Source organism: Dromaius novaehollandiae, chromosome 2 (genome assembly GCF_036370855.1).
Source record: "Dromaius novaehollandiae isolate bDroNov1 chromosome 2, bDroNov1.hap1, whole genome shotgun sequence".
NCBI classification, from domain to species: Eukaryota; Metazoa; Chordata; class Aves; order Casuariiformes; family Dromaiidae; genus Dromaius; species Dromaius novaehollandiae.
Window position 1 is genome coordinate 32767165 of NC_088099.1, and position 23809 is coordinate 32790973.

At 38.7% G+C, this 23809-nt stretch overlaps 1 protein-coding gene across 18 annotated transcripts in view; it reads left to right on the forward strand.

Moving 5' to 3' along the window:
* Positions 1–23809, forward strand: part of THRB (thyroid hormone receptor beta) — a 175902-nt gene that overhangs the window by 12850 nt on the left and 139243 nt on the right. For 5 of the 18 annotated variants that reach the window (XM_064506181.1, XM_064506194.1, XM_064506178.1 and 2 more), the window contains exon 2: positions 6756–6858. The exons of the other annotated variants lie outside the window; for them this stretch is intronic. The gene's annotated coding sequence lies outside the window, so the exon portion shown is untranslated. The remainder of the gene's footprint in view (positions 1–6755; positions 6859–23809) is intronic. 18 annotated transcript variants of the gene reach the window in all.

The window sequence follows — 23809 nt, forward strand, 5'->3', positions numbered from 1 at the left end:
CTCGCCCCGCGGAGCCGCGGCAGCGCCGTCCGGCCGCCCGCGGTGCGGCGCGGGCTCTCCCCATCCTCCGGGGGCTGCGGCGGCGCTTTTCGCTCCCCGGCCGCTGACTATATTTAGCCGTCCCCGGCGCGGGCGCTGCGCGCCGTCCCGCGGGCGCGGCCCCTTGCGCAGCGTCCGGTCTCAGTTTCCGCGGTGCTTGGCAGCTCCCGCGTCCGAGCGATGTCAGGGAGGTGGAAAACGCGGAGGGGGGGCGGCGCGTTTGCAAGGTGGTGTGTGTTTGCTGGCGTCTTGTTGTGGTTATTATTATTATTATTATTATTATTATTATTATTATTATTATTATTATTGCAGCATAGGTGGTGTTTCCCTGTTACAAGTTGAGCCATTGAAGTTTTAGCTAACTTTCTAAAGCAATGAACAACATGGCCCGGGGGGGGGGGGAATATCTCTGAAGTCAAAAGCCAAATGTGTTAATTTTTAACTATAAATAGAAGAGGAAAGCTTGAAAGCTGATGTGGGTGGGTTGATAAGGGAGAGCGTGAGTAAAAAAGAGAAGAAAAAAAAAAAAGAAACCCCAATATTAAAAAGCCGTTTACTGCTGGAAATGGTGACACCTGTTCTGGTGAGGTACAGCAGTGTAGTAGATCGGTGGTCCCCCGACACCTCGTTTGCATTTCTGTGATGAAGATAGTGTAAGGAGAAACACAGCTTTGAAACGTTATAATAAACACTAATTCTGACTCAGAAGGGTGAAGGAGACTTTCTACAGGATCCACGTTTCCCCCCCTTTTTTTTTTTAACATAACACAAGATCCATACATACAAACTGAGCCATCTGCTAGTTGCAGCAATATATTTAGCTTTTATTTACGAAACTAGTCTGTCGTAAATATGAGTTTGCATAATTGATAGACTGTGGATCTTTTTATAAAATAATTTGGTTTCCTTTTACAGTTCAGTACTACTTATGTGTTGAGACAATTTACTAGATTTTCTGGTTCCTGTTTTGCCAGCTCTGACTTCTGAATAAGCATTTGAGGGGAAAAAATAGAGCAAAGGGGTGGTTGTTTACAAGAAACTTCCATAGTAAAACAAGTAATTTTCAGTTGTAATCAATACAGTTCCAGTAGTTAGTATTGCCCTGTGATTAGAGGTTTTGGTTGTCTCTCTTACTTTGGAATGTAAATAATAGAAATATTTAAATGCATAGGTTTTTTTTTTTTTTTTTTTTTAAGTGACCTTAGAAGAAGCTGGACTAAAACACTGGAAAGTGCAACTCTTCTGCTTTTTTTTTTTTTTTTTTTGGTAGAACAGCTGTTTAATGGACAATAACAAAAGTTTTGTGAAACTGGATATGCATACTTCCTTCCTAACAAGTCTTCCCCCCCCCCCTTCATTTTTCCTAATAACTGGCACAAAATCACTCTTCATAGTAATCCCGGGACCCTTAAATTAGTCTCTGCTTTCCTTCAATTTATTTGAACTGGTGACCTTTGGATTAAATTTTGTGTTCCATTGTTACTTGCTAATGATGGACTAATCTAGCCCTGACATCCCTGTTGTGAAACCGAGGGCACTTCAGCTTGATGGTCCCAGTGAAATTTAAACATTCGATGGCTCTGTGTTGGAAGAGAGAGGATTTAATTGTGGTTTACGTCAGCTTTTAACTTTACAGACTCTGATGGTCAGAGCTGAAACAAAATCTGTTAAAGTCAATGGAAAATCTCCCATTGATTTTAGTGGTTTTGGATTGTGCCTTATATGAACTAGTGCTGAGCACATCATGGCAACGCTATTTTAAAGTGTTCAGTGCTTTTGGAATTCTTTGCATATCCAAATCATTATGTAAAGTCAAATTTATTGTGCTTTATACTTCTCCTGTGTGGGAACATTCTTTTGCCAAATAGAGATGTCGGTGTTCTTGTTCATTCTACTATAGGATACGGCATTAATTTTATTATATGATCATTTCCCGTTATGTGAGGACAATGTGTATGCTTTTTCCAAATTCCCCATAAAATGACATTTTAGAAAGAGTAAGTCTGCTTTCACTGAAGGTTGCTTACCCTGAAGGCAGGCTTCTTCAGGTATTTTTCAAAGAGCTTATGGCAGTGGATCATCTGAAGCAGAGACGTGCTTTCTCCGATGTTTATTGTACTTCCCCTGTTCAGTATATTTTTGTTTGCTGCCTTTTTTTTTCTTAAGGTGAAGGGGGAGCAAGTTTTTAGTGATAACTGATACTGGTGTTCCATAAACAAGCTTGCAGAATAAAACATACCTGTGGTAGGCATATATCGTTCTGGCTTCCTTGTTGTTGATGATGAGTAGGATTTTTTTCCTCTTGGCTATATGTAAAAACCCAGCCAAGAGAAATACAGGGAGGAGAAAGATTATTAAACTTAAATCATGGAAGTTTGTCATGGTTTATTGTCTAGTGTAGCCTGTCTTGAAATTTGATTCTATCTGGAGGGAAATCAAGAGATGAAACCTCAAAAAAGCCACCTGATCTGAGGCAGGACATCCTCCAGCAAGAATCCCATTTGCCACAGGAATGGTGAGACTAGGAATTTTGGCTCCTTGGAAAAGGAAATTGTGTAGCTCATTATCTCTTCTGCATCATAAATGCTGGTTTACTGATTTGGGGTTTGCTTATTACTAAATTTGAAGTAGGCAAAAGAGGCATGAATATGAAACAAGCCCAAGTAATAGCCCAAGATGAGGGAAGGCAGCAGAATTTTTATGAGCCCTCATGACTTGGAATTCCTTCTAGGACCTGAAGTTCTAATTCGTCCAGCAAGACTAATTCACTCTTTAATAGGAGATCTCTGTCATGGCAGATGGTAGTACCATATTGCAGTATATGGAGTAGTACTGTAGGAAGCATTGGGCCTCTGGAGGAAGGGAAGAAATAGTGCTGGGGGGCCCATTCCACCTGCCTGCGTGGAATGAGGCAGGACGCATGTGGAATCTTGCTTTTGCCTTCATCTGTAGAGGATATGGTCAGAGTCTAAATTTATGAATTTTACTGTCAGACTGGGCCTAAGGACCAATCAGAAAAGATTTTCTTAAAATTTCCAAAAAAGTGTATTTTTTCCCCTCCTTTCCAAATTTTGGAAATGCTTACCTACGCAGTCCTAGATTCCTACATGTCCCCATTCAAATAAATAAATGCTGTATGGTAACTCTTTACGTTTGTGATGGCAGAATTCTGCTAAGTCATGAAGGTACTCCATGTTGTATCTTCTTGGCTGAAGTAAGGCCTCTCTATGTGTGAGTAAGTCTGTACTGTATGATGCAGTATAGGTATGTTAGTCCGAGATTCTGCTTGGGTTAATTTGTCCCATCAAACAAAGTAGGGTAATCAACATTGCCATTAGTGTGGCAATATTACCTCTGATGCTTTTTGAACTTGTCATTGTGCAGTGGAGAAATAATTTGTGTCCTCTTTGGGATGGTTTGGGATTTTGCGTATTTTACAGGGATAACTAAACAAGTAACGTGTGTATTATGAGAGCCTTTGTCATGAAAATCAAGTGCAGACTATAAATAAACTTAATTTCTGTGTAAAGATTAAAGAATTGTATTTCTTCAATTCCCTGTTGTTCCATCAGTTGCATGTGGTCCAAGAGGACATTTTGAATAAATTAATTGAATCTTGCCTAAGTTGTTTCTCTCATTTGATTCACAACATGTGAATGAGATTGTTTCCATTACTCATTGCAGCTAGTTTACTTTAAAAATCTTATGGTAGGGGGCAATGAAAGTAAAAAGATTGGTTGAATCTTTTCAGTTCTCTTAACCTTTTCAATTTATGGTCACTCTGCCAAGGTGCTTGTAACAGCCTGCGACTAGACACAATGGAACTGTAAACAAATAAAATGTTTTTTTTTAATCACGGAAATTAAATTATGTATCCAATTCTGAATTTTTTTGATCATAAAGATCTCATTTTTTGACCTACTGCAGCTTATTAGGAGTTAAAGTTCCTGTGCAACATAAAACAATAAATTAGTCAAAGAATAAAGGAATAAGCTGCAGTTTAAAAAAATCGTTATATATCCTTGTGTCTTAATATGCATAATTGTAGTAATTTTTACTGATCAACTAAAATGGCAAACACCCTTATGTTATAATTAGGTTATACGCATGAAAGCAGTGTAATCATTCTGGATTACAGAACTGTCCTGTGTCCTCTGGTGAACCTAACCCAATAAAGTAGGGTTCTGCTTTCCATTGGAAGAAATACATGGCTTGACAATCAGTCCCTTTAATAGGGAGGCAGAAAGCAAGGTAAGAAGACGAATGTCTTCTAAAATGAAGTCAAAATGTAAGCAAGTTTTTCATTTGCTGTATAAGTAGGGAGTAAGTTAGTAAGCATAGAACCAAATCGCTTATAGATTTGTGTACAGAAGGCACACTTTTTTATCTTGGCAAAAAGATCATTAATTTTGTTTGCCTGTTGAGTATTTTTGTCTAGTTTAACACTGATGTTTGAATGCCCTATGGATTCCTTCAAGGGAGTTGGTAGCCCTAGAAATGGACTGTAATCCACAGGTTGAATATACAGGTATGGCACAGCTTTACTTGGCTGTGAAATATGCTTCAGAACAGCTTTGATCAAGAGAAATAAAGGAGCTCTTTGAAGAAACTCAGAAATACTTTTTGACTAGTTAAGTAGTTGGATCACTGGGCAATCAGTAACTGATACATTAGTTAATGACATGCATGCAGATGAGCCATTTTTAAAGTAGTCACAAGAAAAATGTATTTCTTTGGGTAAGAACAGCTGCTTTCATCACCATTGCAAGACTGCTTCTTTGAGCCATGTGGCGTGTTTGCCCTCATTATCCACAACTGTGGAGTATTCTCGAGCTCTGGGCCTCTTCCTTTATCATGTTTCCTGGATTTTCAGACCTTCAGGTCTCACTTCTGTTATCTTGCCCATCCACATTGCTCTCCCTCAGTATAACTCCTCACCTCCCACCCGTGACTTTGCGTTATTTCCTCTGACTGAACTATGCCAGCTGCTGTACTGTGTGCTCCATCCAAGCTATACTTTAGCTTGTGTGAAATGCTGCTGCTTCCAGGTTTCATACCTACACTAAATCCAAAATATTTTTTCTTTTGTATTGTTTTTTCCTCTGGCCTTTAATACAGTCTTATCATTCCTGGTCTACTTGCCTACTTCCTTGCAACTTTTGATGGGTAGGATTGTTTTCACATGACAGCCTACCATCTGTTTTCTATTTTTATATTAAAATAATTTTATTTCTGTAGTTTATTTTACTCTTAAGATTTAATTTTTTATTTCAGATTTATGTATCATACCTGTTTTAAAAGAAATCAGATGCATTCGTATATAAGGTGCTTCAAGTTCATTAGGAACTGTAGCATTTCTGTATAAGGCTTAGAATAACTTTGATCATAGTTTCAGAAAATGCAGTTGTTAATCTTGAGTCGTCTTTTTTAAATGAGATGTCTTATTTTCCATACTGCATTTTTTCTACTATAAAAAATTAAGGTAACGTGCACATTATCCAATTAGATAAACAGGTAACATTCTGTACTGAATTGTAGCAGTGTAATTCCAGAATATACATGCACAAATGCATTAAAAGAGTATTAGCCTATAAAACATTCATGACAGATTTCAATTTTAAAGCAAATTAATTACTTACATTAAATGTTAAAGTATAATTTTATTTCTACAAATATATAGAAAATTTTAACTGGAACACAAAGTACTTCATATGCAGTGTTAAGCTGCATGGTATTTATGCTGCACCATTTTGCTGATGTGACTTACTGAAATGATTGAGTTATTGAAGTGCTTGCTGAATGTGACTGCCATAAAACAACTTAGTTGGGCCAGATGACTTGGTTCATCTATTTAACTGTGTAAGTTGCTGATTATTAAGGCTATAATGTAAAATACTAAGAAGAAGATATACCAGAATTCAGGTTGCTTATGCAGTCTTAATGAAGGTATCTTCCTGTATAGACAGATAAATTAAGGTTTTCCACATATGCTATTGCTTCACTTTGCGGGGAGCTTAGCATTACGTAATACTAGCTGTGTTTGAAAACTGTATCTCTTTTCAGCTTTGTTTGAAACTATGAAACTTCAGATCCCAGTGAATACGGTTGGTTATGTAGGATATGTGGGGCATGTCGTCACTGATTGTAAATTGTGTTGATGTAATGGTAATAATTTATCACTGATCATTGTGAATTTTGATCTGAAAATCACTTAGGGGCTCTGCAGCAAGAAGGGAGCAGATCTGATTCTCCAGCTCAGCATTTGGCTGTCTTAAACTGTGCAGCTCTTTCCCCTGCTGTCCACCAACCAAAATCCTCTACCTCAGATACTTCACACTTTCCACCTTTGCCAGAAATAGCACAGGGATCCTAGAGACACTTTCCATCCTGTGTATGGAGGAGCCATCCTCCACCTGGTTCCCTGGAGGATCTCTTTTTGGTGGCCCTGGTTGCTGAACCTGGCAGATGTTGCAGGCAGCTGCTATGCTGCTGCTGTTAGCAGAGTGGGTTGCACTGTGGTTGGAGTTGTCTGCTGCCTGTTCCTCTCTGGCAGCAGTCGTCTTGCCCCCAGAAGGGAAAATCAGTGACAAATTCTGCTTGCCATTGTGTTGATGAGAACCTTTGCTCTTGTTTTCTCATCCTTTTGCATTTCTGAGTGGGTTTTGTTTTGTTTGTCCCCAATCCCCTAACCTTTTTCATCTCTCCTCCCTTTGCAGTTATGTTGCGTGGGTGCGTGACCACTGGCATGCTTTGTGGAGACTTTGGTGAAAACCTGATCTGATAGCCCCGCAAAATGTATGAAGTCTTCTTTCTCGCCAAGTGAGTTGCTGCACAAGATGTCATCATGATGGCAAATGTCTTCATTTCCATTGAATTGTGGGAGAACCCACACACTACTTTGTTAGTCAGACCTGTGCTGCCATTTGCCTCTGGGGAAGCCCTTTTCCTTTCATCCTCTGCCCAGGGAAAATGAATCTCTCTCCTGCTGGCACTTTCCTGGTAGGATGTAAGGAATGTGCTTGCAGCCACTCTGGCCCTAACCTTTCCCATCGGTGGATGGTGGGAATGTGTTCTGTGAGGCTGAGGGATCTTTTACTCTGATCCTTTCAGCACTCTGAATTTTGTGAAGGTGAAAGTGCTTTTTCTGCTTGGAAACCAGGCATGGAGGAAAATGCAGTGATCTGGAGCAGGGAAGTGCTGAACTCCCTAATTCCCAAGCGCACATGTGTGTGTGGGGGGGCCCTGATAGTATCCTCCCTGTGGAGTTGTTCTCCTCCTGTTCTCTCCTGACCTACCTCCAGCTAGATGGATATGGCTAATCACTTTGCCTTAGGATACTTGGGAGGGGGACAGTTAGGCTAAGGTGCTTCCCTTCTCCTGCTGCTTCCTCTGCTTCTTTCCCCTGCCTTATTTTCTCTTTTAGGTGGATTGCCCATTTCTTATCTGGGTGTAGAAGTGTTTGTCTGTAACCTTCCTTTTGTGGAGCAGCTCTAAATGCTGTAGACGTTCATGGTGTATGATCGAACCTGCTGTGGTTATGGAGTGTTTCAAAGCTTCCCCCTGCCAGTCTAATAATACATACATTGTGGTCAAGCCCTTCATTTGCCTTTTTTATGAGAGACAGAGGGATTTAGTGTCCAGTGACCAGGCTTTGGGAGTACTCCTGTTGGCGTTTGTTGGTGGGGCACTTCTATAGCTCCAAACCAGGTGACGTGAAACGGATGGAGCCTTGCCAGCCCACCTGATCTAAGGTTCTGGTCCGATGGCTGAAAAAGGAGGAGCAAGCAGGGTTTCCCCAAACTGCCCCGACCGAGCCTTGGTGTGACAGTCTGCTGCTCGCTCTTGGCCTCTGCTCCTTCGCCCCAGTGTGTCCCAGTTTGCCTGACGGGAGTGTGGAGGCCACAGGGTGTGGACACCGTAGCCGGCTGGCTGGCAAGGCACGGAATTTCTGCAGGTGCGTGGAGCTTTCCTGGGTGAGCAAGCAGACAGGGCTGCGCTTGTTTGTGCAGCCAAGACCATACCTCTGGTCTTCAGGCTCTGCATTGGCTTCTTTACAGCGCCTTGAAGTGATATGTATGTTTTCAGACGATTTGAGATCTTCTGAAATGCCTAATAGCTGAGAAATTCAAGAATCTGAGTGAAACAATATTTTTTTCCCAAAATTGTAATATTTTTTGTGGAGCACAAATAAACTTCAGTAGCCCTCCCCCTCCCATTTTTCCACTTCTGATCAGATTTTTTCAGGGACAACAGAAGATTAGTCCTTGGCATAAGGGCCTCACTTGCCAAACTACAAGTTCTGCTCAAAGGAATGGGAGAACTAGAGTAGTTCAAAGCAGAACAATCTGAAGTTTTGCATATAAACAGAACAAGCTATTTTATCTAACTGCTTCTGCAGAAACAGCTAGGCCATTTTTGACTGAAACTTTCTGAAAAAGTTCATCTTGAGATGGGCAATCTGATACGGAATTTTTCAGTTTGCGTGGTTAGAGATGAGTGAAGTAATAAGTAATTTAAGATAAGGTCATGTAATGGGAAGTGAGCATACTTTAAAAACGGGCTGGGTTACCAGGCTGGCCCATAGTAAATCCAGGAGAGTTGATACAATTCTGAGTTCATACCGAAGTAGCAGAGAGCAAATCTTACTTTTCTCTACGCAAACAACTTAAGCTGCACTGTAACTCCAAAAAGTGTCCTGTATGCATCTTCCATGCATGCAAAGAAGTCGCCAGCTTGCTTAAAACCAGAACGACGCTCTGGCCTTTGCACATGTGGAGCCAGTGCTTAAGACCAAAGCCTTTGATCCTGCATGCAGAGTCAGATGGGCAGAGAAAGGAGCCAGGACTTGACTGCTTTTTGGAAGTCGTTTTCTGATCATGCTCTGCTCACAGGAATGTAAGCGTGAAAAGCCACATTTACATAAGCAAACTACTCTATGAACTCTCACCCTCTGCTCTCCTTCGACCTTTGCTGCCCAGCTTTGCTTCCAGAGCTTTTCCAGAGATCCCTTTCTCGGGTTGCCTGTGCCTCTCTCCAGAGAGAAACCAAAATCTGAAGACAAGAAAATGGTGGAATGGTGGCCACAAAACCTGTAATCTTGCAGGCTGTCTTCCCTGTCCTGCAACTGCACTTTCTCATGAGGCAGCCCTATGGGAACCGGTGTGGACATGAGCTGTCTGCAAAGGCATGTACCAGACATCTCCTTACTTTTACTTGTAGCTTGAGACCATCTGCAAATGGCAGGTGAAAATTCATGCCCATAAGTTCACATCAATTTAACCTATGTTCTGCAGCAACGCTGCAGGCTGACTTTCTTCTAAGGCTTTTTTTTTTTTTAAGTATTTTTTATATATTTTGTTTCCTTAAAAAGATTATCGGGAAAACTTGTCAGCAGTTTAGCTTGGAGACAGAAGACAGAGGGGGAGAGGCTTATTGACATAATATGGCTTGCTGTCCAGGCAGGTGTAATGTGCAATGAGACGTAAGGTTTGGACTTCATGTTGGGATGTTCAGCTCCACACCAAGTTAGAACTTGAGCTCAGTCTCTTTAAAAACATATCTGTAGATACAGTCAGTTTTGATGATCGTAACACTACAGCTTAACTAATCAATTGATGGTGCAAGAAAGGTATTTAAAGGCAGACCTTTAACACTCCTAAGTCCAGACCTACAAGGTCAAATCTACAATCTCAGTCTTTTTGTGTTTTGTTGCTAAGTGTTATCTGATGCATCGTTTCTAATCTCGTCAATATTTCTTTAAGCCTTACTCCTTTAAATAGCTTATAGCTTTAGATGAGTGGAATATCCCATACTGTCATGAAGGTCTCCTGAAGTCAGTGAAAGCTCTTTGTGAACATGGGACAGCTGAAAGAAGTAAATGAGTTGTGTACCCTACACAGTGCTGGGCAAATCTGTGTTTGAAAAATAACAGTAATAGAGTATTACTGGGATCCTACAGTGTTTGCTCTATAAAGTAGTCTAATCTAAAAGAGCTTGAAACAATTTGAAAATTAGGACTGTGAAAACCTTGATAGATTTTTTTTTCTTTAAGAGAAAAAGTCTTTAAAACCAGAAAAAGCAGCATCCAGGAAGAATCTGAGAGATTCAACTTGGCCGATGTTGCAAGGCTTTAGAAGGAATAGGACTAGGATTTGGCCTATTGCTGTGTGAAGGTTAAGAGTTGCAATCTCTGTTCGGAGGTCCAGATTTCACAACATTTGAGTGATGGTGTAATAGGAAGAAGGGTGTGGGCAAAACTACAGAGCGACATATGAGTAATTCAAGACCTCACCTGTTTTCCCATCCGGAAAGCAGGGCTAGCTGGGGAAGGCAGATGGGCAGATCAGAAGTTGCAGTTTAAATGCTTCCTTTTGCTGAGCTGAGTTTTTAAAAGAGAGCTTTATCTGTATTGAGGATTATCTGTAGGGATTCATGATTGTTAGATGCTTTTTAATTCTGAATGGGTATTTTTAAATTGAGTCTAGAAAAAGTGATGTTTGGTGTTATTCCTTTTATATACAGTATCAGAATAGCAAATTTCAGCTAGTAGGAAGATACAGTGAGCAGATGCCAACAGTCTTTGCGATACTTTACTGTTTGCTTACCTGAGATGTGTTTTATTCAGTAATGCTCCTCATAGTGAATGACTTACCTTTTAATAATATCAAAGGGGTGGAATTACTGTCTCATTTCAGTGTTAAAAAATCTCCCTGAGTATCAGAGACGCATCACTTTAAATATTGCCCCAAAGTCAAACGTCAGAAAAAAGAGTAATGGTCCCAACAGTGATTTTTGGAATCAGTCAATGTTACATATCTTAAACAATACACATTTTCCTGCAGTGTTTGAAAATCAGCAGTCAGGATCCCAAAATGAAACTTAATATAGTCCAGCTGAAATTGGCTTCAGTTCTTTTTGCTTGAGAAATGCAAAAATAAAGCGAGGTGATATAATTGAAGCGAAACTTAATATTTTCCAAAGTTCAACAGTTTTGTGAGCAAAATGATCTGCTTACACTGTATTTTTAAGATGGCAATAATTTTATCTACAGTACTAAATCTGGAAGTTATCAGTGTAGCCAGCCATCTGCATCTGTATGTATGTCAAGCCTAATATCTTGATTTAAGGATTAAAATTTATAGTGAGTTTTTCTTTGTTTTTCTTCAGACTTTTCCTATATCACCTGTTTTTTCTGCTGTAGTATGGAATCTCATTGGTGATTTTGGTTGTATTTCCTGTTTACTGATATCTTTATGAAAGCTTAGTATAAACATATGAATCCTTTTCTTATAACTTTATATGTCAGTTAGCTAGTGGTATTAGTGTTTGAAGAAATTAATGGTCTTTCCTTTTTAATTCAAACTAATGTCTTCTAATCAATGTTACATAATTTAACAAATATAAGAAAAACTACCAAATTAATATACTGTTCTTTATTTCTGGATGTGAAACACAGAAGCTGTCTTTATTTATTTTCAGTATTTTGTGGATCAGTAGCTGAATTTCTGGTAGCATGTATTATATTTTTGAGTTAATAAATTTCATTTTCTATCAAAACTTACTTTCCAATTCATGTTTCTGCTGCAGTACCCCCTGTCTATTAAGAATAATTTTATCAGTTTGGTCAACATAAAAAAACTGGGACATTATTAGGGTGTCTTGGCCTTGATATTCCTGTAAGAGGTTAAATGTGTTGAACTGGCTGAGTTGTCGGCAGAATCTGGTCTTCTCCTAGAACAGGTAGGACAAATATATGGTTAGTTTGAAAAAAACACATTGGAGGAAGTAATCAGTAAAGCAAAGAGAGGTGTAGTAATAGTGAAGGAAAAAAAGTAACCACACACACAACCCCCCAAATTAAGCAATGTGTTGTCATGCAGAACACTGTCTCTTTGCTGATATATTTTACAGCTCTAAGTAGAGGTCATTATGTCACTGTGCAGAGATCATAGTTTTTCACAGCATTGTACCATCTTCCTATGGCCCATCCATGACCAGTCCTGGAACACTATGTTCCTTTCTGTGTACTCCTCGTAATTTATTATTTTTTTATTCAGAAGAGATTAAACAAGAGACAGTTCAGGGAGGGGTCAGAAAAATCATAAAGGGAGTGAAGGGAATGACATTAGCAAAGACCGAAAGCTATCTATTTAAGTATATTGAGGGTGCATGTCTAAATTGTCTGCCAGTATTTGTAAAGAGGAACTGCAAAAAGTGATTTTTTTTTTTTTTAAATCTTAATAAAGTAATCTGTTACTAGGAGGAATCAAATTAAGATTTTGGTCTGCATGTGAGAAGTGTTACTGCCTTGGAAGTAATGAACAGGAAACCTATAAATCTAAGTTTTTAAGGTACCAGCAGCCATGTAATATGGAATGATACTACATTGATAGTATGAGAGATGGGTAACTTTTGAAGTCCTCTCTTGTATGATTATTTTTGGTAATTGTGATATGTTCTGCTTTTATGTGATGAACACGAGGCCTGTGACCTAATTTACTTGTAGTATAACAACATTGAGAAGATCAACCATTTACATCATGGAAAGAAATAAAGGAAAATACATTAAAGTATTTCCTATTTTTAGTGTCATTTTTTTTAACGAGACAGTTGAAATAATACAAAATATAGCAAAAATAGGATTCTATTCTATTTGCCTGGTTTAGGTACATATAATCTTAAAAGTGCCATGTATTATTTTAGTTTTTATTTTATTTCACCTTTGAGCTTAAGACTGTGGCAATGAAAGTGCCCTGAAAGTGCCTCTATTCTAGTAGAAGTGCTTGGATAGCACTGATCTTTTCTTCCTTTTTCGTTTCTTTATGGTAGAGGTTGAGGATTGTTAGGGAAGACCTGTCATCTTTTCCATAATGATCATTGGCAACTAAAGCTATTAAGTGCCTTTTCAGTAACCTTAACAATCATCCGTCAGCAAAAAAATGACTAGTATCTCTTAGAGTTGCAGGTTACATTGCACGTGACCCTGACAGATGAGTGGAAGTGTCTGTAATTTAAGAAACTTGTAGGACGGGTTGTGTGATCCATTCCGTCCTTGGCCATCTAGATAGCTGCCTGCTTCTTTTCTGAAAAAGCTATTTACAATGTTAATACAATTTTTAGAAACTTGTGATTTAAAATCACATTACCTCAAAAACCTGAACTGTGGATAGCAATATGTAGGTTGTAGATTGGTCAAAGGATGAGAGAGAAGTGTGAAGACCAATATGGTAGGAGAAATACGTAGGGAAGAAAGGGGAAAAAAAGCACTGCTGTCCCTCATTAGGAATATGAGATGGGGTGTATGTTTCCCCGGTTGCTCAGTGTGACAGCCATGCAGCCCTTTCTGTATGGTGGCCGTATCCAGCCCTGGACAGAGATGTCATTCATAGCTGCAATGATAAAATTTCAGTGCTCTGACCAACTTCCCAAAGAAATGTGAAGTGAGTATTTTGTTATCACAAATTTTTCAAATATATCCTGGCTTCGTTAACATAGAATTTAGCATGTCAAAAGCATTAGTCCTAACATTCGGACAACTTTCATTTCCACTGTCGTTCTCTATCTTTTTCTGATATAGCTATGCTCATAGACAAGTCAGGTTAATTACATGGTTTTCCTATCTTCAAATAATTCGAAGCAGGCAAAATTGATTTTCCTTATATTCATAAAAAGATTGTCCTTCCCCCCCCCCCCAAGAGTCCAGATTTATTCTGTTTTAGTCTTCACAAGCAGACACTTCAGAAGGTTAGATGAAAAGGCAGAGTTACAGCAGAATATGTTTATGACCTTTAACTCTTGCAGTTGTTCCGAGCCACCATTCCAATACCTGCAAACATGCCGCAGGAATCTCTAGCTTCCCTTTCATTTTTCTTCTAAAACCACTGACAATTTTTGCAGATGTCTGGGATGCTATTCAGCATGTCTGGGAGCAAACTGTCCCACTCAGACTCCTTACAGACAAAAGGCATTTTGAATGGACATAGTACAAATATATTTTAATAATTTGCGTTCTCCCTTTGTGCCAGAGTAAGTTTTGGAGCCCAACTGTGAAGTTAGAAAAGTCCAAGGGAGCATTAGAAATAAAATACGTATGTAAAGAAGCAGTAATGAAGGGGAGAGTATTTTACCACAGTCAGTGTTTGTCTGGAGATGAATTTTCCAAGAGTAAATTCTTAAAAGTATAAAACAGGATATGTGCTAGGAAGTTTTCTGATAACATACAGTACAAATGATATGTTTAATTGCATGTGGTAATTACAGTGTTTGATTTACAGTACGGTTGGGCTTTTCTGCCCAGTTACCAATACGTAGAGCTTCCACGTTTGATATTGCTTATAAATATAGGGGAGTAACCTATGAAAAATGACTGAATTATGATGACATGCTTGTGCCGTGGCATCCAAATAAAACCCCACTCTTCTATTTGTTCCTCTGTATATTTAAGGTTGTATTCATCTGCCTTGGTCATACACAGAATTCACAGTAACGTCCCTTTCAAGGAAAAGACTTGAATAACTTGAGTTTCTTAGTAAGAGATCATGGAAAATGTGCCTGTCTTTCTCTTTCCCCACAGACTTAGGACTGTGAACTCCAGTATGAGACAGGCAAACTTTAAAACAAAAAATAGAAACCATTTCAAGGGATGACTGTATGCCTGGAATAAGGCTATAAGATTCTTGAGTTTTTCCTTTGCTTAAATTATAAGATTAGAGGTTAGAAGTCTCCATTTCCCGTGACTCTTGGAACATGCAAATTCAGGAGGAGAAAAGAGAGAACCGAATGAACTAAGTGTATTATCTTAGTTATGGTGCTAATTCTGCTTCCCACTAACTTCAGCGTGCCTTGCATGCCCAAGGAAGTGTAGTGCATCAACAGTATGTAAGGATAGAAGCTCCTAAAGTATTTCTCTCTTAAATACCATCAGATACTACAGGAAAAGCAAACACTCTGCATTTGGATCTTAAAAGGCAACAAGGGAGAGCCTGCATTAGGAATTTGCAATTCTGTTATATTAAGATTATTTACATGTCTGTAAATGATGCTTTACAAACATATGAAAAGAGATGCAGCCTTTCCAAGATCTTCTAATGAATTTTAACTTGATTATAGTTATTTTCCATAACATTCTTAATTTTTAACACTTAAATATGAAAAAGTGTGCATAAGTGATTCAAATTTCAGTCCTGCCTGTTTACCCTTGTTAGAAATTATTCTTTAACTCGGTATGTTTGCTTTTTTAAGGATATCATGACTCATTATTTACTCATGGGTAATCATCTTTAGTAAACAGTGCATCTTGTGAGAGCTAATACAGAGCTTCATGTGTATCAGAGACCCTTACATTCAAAAGTTCCTGCCAGCTGTCACCCCCACAGCTAATATCAACTCATAATACTGAGCTAGTCACAAAATACCAAAAAAAAAAAAAAAGTGTTTGGAGAAACATAAAAGCTTGCAAATAAAACTCAATGGCACGTATAAGTTCAGGTCTTCAGCAAGATGTATCCGGGCATGTAATACTACAGATTTATATTTGATATTTTAGTAGTATGTTTGGTTGATATTTTAGTAGTATGTTTGATTGATATTTTATACTTCTTTCCCATTAAAGAAAGCAAAAACTGCATAAAATAACAAGGAAATACTTGAATCCTGTCTTTGTTCTGTTATGAAGGAAAAATATCCTTTGCCTCTACTACCGGTTACTTTCCTTAAACTGATATTTTAGGTTTATGAATCATTCCTTTCTTGACTAAGTGATGCTTCTCTGATTTTGTCTGCTATTTATATGCAAAATTCATGAGTTAAATCTTTTCACTTTTTTTATAAACTGCAGGCTTACTCTTTGGGGCCAAATTCTGTCCCTAGTTATAAGTCAATGTCTCCAGTTAGTTGTCTGAGTCAATGCAGCATTATGAATGTATTTCAGAGCAGTACTGAAGCTTAAATGTTTTGTTTCCATCATACTTACGGGGGTAAGAATTCAGGAGATCATAGATAAACTGATCATAAAAATAGATAGAAAATAGAGGTTCGTTTTCCAGTCCAACATGCTGCTGCCAGTACTGAAGCAAGAGTAAAACCATTACTCACTGCCCTACGGGTGCTGCACCCTGCAATGAATGAGTACCTTATTTTTAAATATCTAGTAACATTATGAAAAACTGAAGTCAAAGCAGAAGTTCAGATCTTAATTAGTGAAACTGCCTTTCCTCCTTCAATGTTGTGAGTCAGAAAAATCTGATTACGTATTAAACTTTCAAAACAGATTTTTTCTTTTCCCTTCTTAATATCGGCCCATGAAACAAGGAGTGAGGGAAGGTGTAGTACCGGAAGCAACTTTAATTGCATTAATTGGCTGATTTCAGCTTAACTATGTCCCTCCAAAGTTTTACATTTAGAGCAGCCTTTACCCCTATATTCTTTCAGCCTCCAAGATTTTCTGTACTTTGAAGTTAAAAACCAAGTTAACCTTTGACCAAGAATTTCAAAATCAGCTCATGGAAAGCCCATCCCTTTTATGCTGCCTGATAAATGAAAAACTCTCCTTTGCTTATAGAACTCAAAAAAAGCCTCTGTACTAAAGACCTGAGGCTTTATTAATTCTGAATTGCAGTTTATCTGGATAGTTCTTAGGAGAAGGCATCCCAGTGAAGTATTTGAAGCTCCTCTTTGCTTTTCGACCTCTAGAATAAAAAGATGGGCAAAAATAATTAGAAAATGTTAGTAGTGCTACTGTGATGTTAGTACTCTTGTCCACTGTTGGCGCCTGTCTGGTAAGTAAAAGTTCGTTCTCAGTCTGATTACCTTGAGACCTGTCTGAAATAACGTAAGAAAGCAAAACCAAAGAAAACAAAACAGAAATACAACCCCCTGTGTTTTTTGAGCTTTAATGAGGAAAATGATTCCCTTTGTATTGAGACAATCTCAGGTTGATTTGCTTCCCATTGTTTGTCTCATTCAGCATCTATTTTCTGAAACGAGGCAGAGCATCAGCCATTGCTCATTGGAGGTCTCCCTCTCAATCCAGTGGACATAGTCAGTCTTCTCAGCTGCCTTACAACATTTTGATGGAAGGCAGAGGACATTTTCTGGTATATGGATATACCAAAACATTTTATATTTGAAATTCCAGTTGCCGATCTCTGTGTGAACATCATGAGATTTCTAAAAAAAAAAATTTGTTAGTGGCTTAATGGATTTATGTCCTTCTCATCTAATGCTTTTCCAAATTGTCTTTTGATTTTGACATTAGAGAGTTCACAGACATGCTTTTATGCTTTGATTGGTTTACAAGACTTTTTCTGTGTAAGGGGAGAGCTGGGAATCTATATCGCGTTGTTAAGCTGCCGCTCTTAGTGAGCTTCCGAACCCATTACGTTTGTCTCAGTGCTCCTACGATGGAGCTTGTCCTGGAGAGGGCTTTCTGTCGGGTGCGCACAGGAATATTAGCCATATTGTTTAAAAGATGTGCAATTGTTGTACAAGAGGAGGAGATTTTCAGGCTGAACGACAATCTACAAAACTGGTCAGTCATTTAGTCTCTCTCATGCAACCTTGGGTAGCCTGGTCAAGCTTTGCAGCGCCTTCTTTGCTTGTATGCTGTATGCTCATGTCTCAAGTGGAAAAAGCCAGGGCTTGCTTTGAATGATCTGGCTTTGAAAGCATCAGAGTAGGATGTTTTTAGTTCCCCTTGAGGAGGTGACAGTACACCTTGAGGGAAAATTTTGTCTAATAGAGGCAGAGTTCCTTATTATGGGGTACTCAGCGTGAGAAGACAGACACGACATGAACTACGTCTTACTGTAATGAGTACAATGCAAGAGAGATCTTTTAAGAGAAATGCTAAACATGTTTGGCATATATACACAATGAAGTGTCTCCTGTAAGACTCATTCTTCTTGTGTTGCCTAATCAATCCATCTAGGGCACATTGTTTTTGAAGGTTTGATTTCTTTATGTCTTGTGTCTCCTGATACTCAGATGTCTGACTGATGAGGTGTTTTGACACTCTGTCCTGTATTTATAGCCCTTATGAACTTGTCTTGCAAAATCACTAGATTTTAATCACTTGCTTCTTTGTGTACTGAAACCTAAATATGCAGACTTGTTGGCATGTACAGAGCTTTATTTGTCTATCAAAAAATAGTAAAAAATAAGTCTATCAAAGCTGGCTGTCTTAAAAGGGTTAGGATTAAGATGTCAGATTTACCCTGTGGCAGCACAGCAGTAGATAATAGTAGATAGATGGATAGATTGGGAAAGAATTAACTCTTAATTTAAGTATCTTGAGGTTATAAAGCGAAGGGTCTAAACTAACTTTTCACCAGGGCACGTCTGTCATTGTTTGTTTTATCATTTCTGAGGGCAGTCCCTGATCTCTGTGATCCCGCTGCTGAATGCCATTTTGGAAATCTTTTCAAATATAGTTGCTACTGCTAAGATTGCATGCAGGTAAATGGCGTATGTTTGTGGTTTTGTGAAGGTGTTGATTCAGGCTCTCAGAAACAATGCTCAGTCAGTTCACATTTGTGAAATTATCTCTGCAGCCGTGGTGTTAAGAATCACACTGGTTAGGGTTTCTAAATGTGCCCCAAAATGTTTTGGATTGAACACCACTGAAATTTAAAGCGAGGTAGGCACCTAACTTCCTAAGATGCAGCTGTAGATATTCTCACGTTCTGTATGGTGTCTGGGCTTTATGATCGTTATAAAATTTTCAGTGTCTCTAACTACTGTTTCCTGGCTTTTTCACTTTTTTTATTTTCAAGAAGGAAGTATTACACTGGTAAAGTTTAATGATCTTATTTGATTTCTGAAACCCCAGCATTTCTTTTTGGAATTCATATTTTCCTTTAAATTATGTTCTGTAGAAAGTTTAAAAAGTGCTTGGAGAGGTTACTAGGCTTAGAATATGAGCAATGTTAACTAAAACCACAGTTCCTATTGAAGCCTATTTGAACTGATATCTGTGTGGCAACATAAATGTGGAACAGCAGTTCGGGAAAGGAGCTCAGGAATCTGAGAAGTCTCATCTCTTTTTGTTACCAAAATATCTTAAATATGGTGAAAAAGCTGAGAAGGCACCTTATCCACTTTGCTGGAGACAGACAGTATCCTGTATGAAAGCAAAAGTTTAGCTTGGGGTTTACATAACAGAGAGGGGAAAATGTCACTGCAGATTATACTAGTTGCACTAAATGCTTGTCTGTTAAAAGCAATTTATTTTTTTCCTGCTGTGCTGGCATATAGAGCTGCTGTCTTCTGTGATGTGGTGTTAAACCAACACAATTTCAGCTATGTCATATTTTTCAGAAAATCTGTTTCTGTCAGTCACTGTATGGAACTTGCTAGGAAATACTGATGTGGAAGTTCTGTGACATGGAAGCAGTCTGTTTTCCCACCAACCTCTGCTTTTTATTGTCTTTTAAATGAACATCGCATTTTGTGCTGTGCAACAGAAGCAACTGTGTGTAAACTCAGGGCAAAGCAGAATTTAAGCGTTTTATGTCAATCCTTCAAGCCTTGTCCATGAAAAGACTGCTGCTTGTGATAGTTTTGCTGGTTTGTGGGTATGGGGTATTTGTTTTTGTTTTTAAGATTTTGACCGTTAGCCATTCAGTGCTAAAAATGTAATGTGTTTGGTATTTAATCTCCTAGACACACAGTGCTTGAAATGGGCTGAGATGCCACACCATCATGCCAAACATGTAGACAAACTTTTATTATCACTATTTTGATTTTTATTCTAATATATAGGTAGAAGTTGTTTAACCGTAAGAAATTTAAAATACAGTTATTTCTCCTATTTAAGAAATAAGGTTATTTGGTGTGGTTTTGGGTGGTTTTTTCACTTGTCAGTGGAAAATCTTTGTTGCAAAGGTTTGTTTTGTTTTAGGCAAAAAAAAGTGAGCTTTTCATTTTTTTTTTTCCAAATTACAGTGCTGCTCTGATAATAGTTACAGGGATTTAATTTTTGCAGGTTTTTTTGCTACTGGATACAGGATCTTAAATTTTCAGAAGTGACTTCATCTTTCAGTATGTAACCTAAAACGTCTAAAAGATGGTATTCAGTTCTTACTGGAAACAAGGTTCCATTAAAGATATCTCAGTTTATCAGCAAAATGCCCCAGCATCCAAAATCACCATTCATTTGTGCAGATGTAGCTTGTTAGGCTTCCCTTTCAGGCTGTGACTGAAAGTTTTTCCATTATTTGAAAAGTTAAGAACAACCAAATTCTTCCATATATTTATGATTACATAGTATAATGTGATATGATCGTATTATAATTAATGTTAAAATATACTGTATTGTAAAACAATTGCGTGTTTGCCTGTATTCTTGCAAAGGGAAGGGAGAAGGAGTTACCGATGGCTAGACAGTGTGTTAGTTTTAGCTAATTTTTATGCTACAGTCAGACGGATGGTAGAGCTGCATAGTTTTAAACTATTATGATCTTGTTTTCCTAAACTCCCGACAATCCTAGACTGGATAATAGGATTTTCTATAATTTTCTCTTTACAGTCCTTACAGCATTGAATAATTTAGTGGCTGTCTCTCCTTTCTGCTTTTCATTAGCGTTAAAGCTGCTACAAACAGGTGATTAGTCAACAACAAACATGAGTTTGTCAGTAAATGATTCATCAAGGCTGAAGCAGGGGGAGGCAACAGGAAAGAAGCTGCTGAATGGAGTGGCATAAAAGAAATGGGTAATTCTTACAGAGTAAAATGTCGACCCTAGCAAGGGTTCTCAAAACAGCAACACTGAGATCAAACATGCCCCTGAATGACAATTTTTCTATTGATAGGAGAAAGTAGAGCACTGTGTTTATGCCTGCAATGGAGACATTTTTCAGAATTTTGCCATCAGTAAATAACTTGGAGGACAGTCTGAATCAGTACATTGTCACCAAAGTACAGCTATGAAGATAATCGGTACATAGACATTAGCTCTTTGACGCGTTTCGTTCAGAAGCAGTGTGTTTTCTGCAGTGCTAAACCAATGGTAAAAATAATTTGAAGATTATAAATAAAAAGGTCTGAATTTTTTAATAGATGATACTATCACAACCATCTTTTGTATTTACAACATCACTTTCAGCATAGCATAAAATGAGCAATTTAAAAATGATTTAGGAGTTCACCATGAATATATTATATTCTATGTGACAGGTTTACAGCTTATTATAGTTTTGAGAGAAGAAATCAGGTAAAAGTTACAAGAAGAGCTAAAATAATTCCATGTAGTATAGCAGAAGTTTATGAAAATAACCTGATGATAACTCTCAGCATTCAGTAAAAGACGTGTTCATAGTTAATCATTTTGATTCTTCACCGGTGAGGAAACCACAAAATATTCTGTCCAAGTTGTTAAAGATGCCATCCAAAATGCAGTCCAAGATTTTGATTAAAACAGAGTATGCTTTTTGCACAATGAAATGTTATGGCTGGATCTAATTAACGATGAACAATTGGAACCACAGGAGAACAAAATAAAAGTAATGATTCAGATAAGTTATAGAACTTTTCCATTACATAGTCCATATGACTTATCCCAAATACCAGGGTCATGTACTGAGCCTTAAATAAGAAACAATGTCAAAATATTATCTAGAACAAAAGCTCTTCTAGTTTTTAAAAGGAAAAATGCAGGTTTCTACTTCATTGTAACTTAGCTGCAATATTCAGCTGCTTTGTTGTATTTTACTTCTGATGTGTTCCTCAGAAAAGAATTTCTTCCTTATAACCAGCAAGCAAAGCATAGTATGAGAGCCTTTTCTGGATGAATTAGAAGAAAGTAGGGTAATTTGCGACTAAGACTGCCTGTGGACATAGAATCATGTATCAAAAGTGATCAGGCTAGGAGACTAGAAAGCTCTGCCTCTCCCCCATATTCTCTCTGAGTTTCTTGGCTGCCCCTCTCCCATACTGGTGGGCTTTGAGCATCTCTTTCCTCTTCAGCTCTACTGCTGCCTTGGAAGAGGAATGGAGGCGATGCTCCCCATTTCTCCTTCCTGTCAAATCAGGGTCACTCAGTCCCCTGTGCATCGGGTTGGCTGTGTGTTCCTCGTGCCACATCCTTTCTCCTGTCGCATTCCCATCGCACTGCCCTCCCACATCCCTGTCTAATTCGGGGATCCATGCCAGCAAAGCAAGACATTGTAATTAGTATTAAAAAAATGTTCTACATGGGAGACATATTACTCAGGGTATTCGCATCTGTTGCATTGGATCTGGATTTCTTTTTCCCATCAAACTGATCGTAGTGCCTGTCTTCATTCAAACAAAAATAATCAGTGAATTTTTAGTCACATGCAGCATTAGTAATTGTTTCTGAGTGTGAAGGGTAACCTTAAAAATCCAGTACATGCTCTGCATGATACTGCCCACTAGTAATTAATTACTTACAAAGTTTAGGCTGGGATATTGCATCGTTGCTCTTAGAGAAGATGTTTGGGAAAGTAACATGCTCTGCATGATACTGCTCACTAGTAATTAATTACTTACAAAGTTTAGGCTGGGATATTGCATCGTTGCTCTTAGAGAAGATGTTTGGGAAAGTAATTCTGGTTTTATCTACTGTAGTTTCCTGAATAACTAACAATCAGATTCTCACATTTTCAGTTAATTTAACATAAGTCAGTAGGATCTCAGGATAACTTTATACAGAAGTTTTTGACTTTGTGATTCCTTGCTCAATATTTTATTGTGAGGAGATGTAGAAGTCCTCCTGACTTACCAAGAACAGGAACTGTAGTAGCCATTGATAGCTAGATAAAGGCTGTGCACCATACGGTGGAATAACTTCTCAGTTAGGTTCTGCTCATAAAATATATCGAAGTTAAACTTAGCATCATTTTTGATTGAGACGGTGGGATGCTTGAGGTCATCTTTGCCTTTGCAATTCTGTCATGTTGGGAAAAGCTGGCAGGCAGCTCTGCCCCGGCATGCTTCGGAGCACCCCCAGCCATCACAGGCTGGTACTGGGCCCTTGGGGATAGTGTGCTGCAGGACGGGTCTCGGGAATGGAGGCAGCTCCTGTCCCCAGAAGGCTGCTTGCGTTGCGGATCAGAAACACTAGCTGCATCCCCTGTGGCCGGGGCGTCCCACTCCTGTCCTGCAGCCTGCCTTTCCGGTCCGGATGGATCTGCGCAGAGGCAAGAATAGTGTGCTTATTTTCAGTTTTGTGTTAGTCTGCCAAAGCGTTGCTGTCTGTGTGTTTATGGCTCTTAGTCTCAGTGGACGGCTCGTTGGTGAGCCGATCTCTTGCTAACGCATGTTAGGCCAGGCTGGCGCTGCTGGGTGTGGAGGGAGGCACCACCTTTCGGTCTCCGTTCCCCGTTCGCTGCCAAGACTTGCGGCAGCCAACGTGCTTTGGCTGGTTGCTGGACTGCATCATCTGCCTTTAGTGTGGTTTGTTGCTTTGGGCTTAAAGTTTGCTCTGCTCATTTACCACCATTTGCTAACCATAAAACAGGTACATGCTACCGAATTCAACCTATGTAGGAGACGTTGGCAGAGACTGCAGATATCCTTTACAGATGACACTCATTCAAAATCCCTTTTATGGTAACAGGGTATAAAGGGGTCCTTAGGGTAAGTGATGATAATGCTCAGAGGATTTCTTTAAAAAATGATTTTGCATATAGAATATCTTCTAATGCATCATTATGCATAAACCCTCCCAGTATAATTACATCCTTGTAAATCCTCATTGTTTGTTCTCTATTTTTAACAAAGGATTTGTCTATTGAGTTACAACTGCAAATA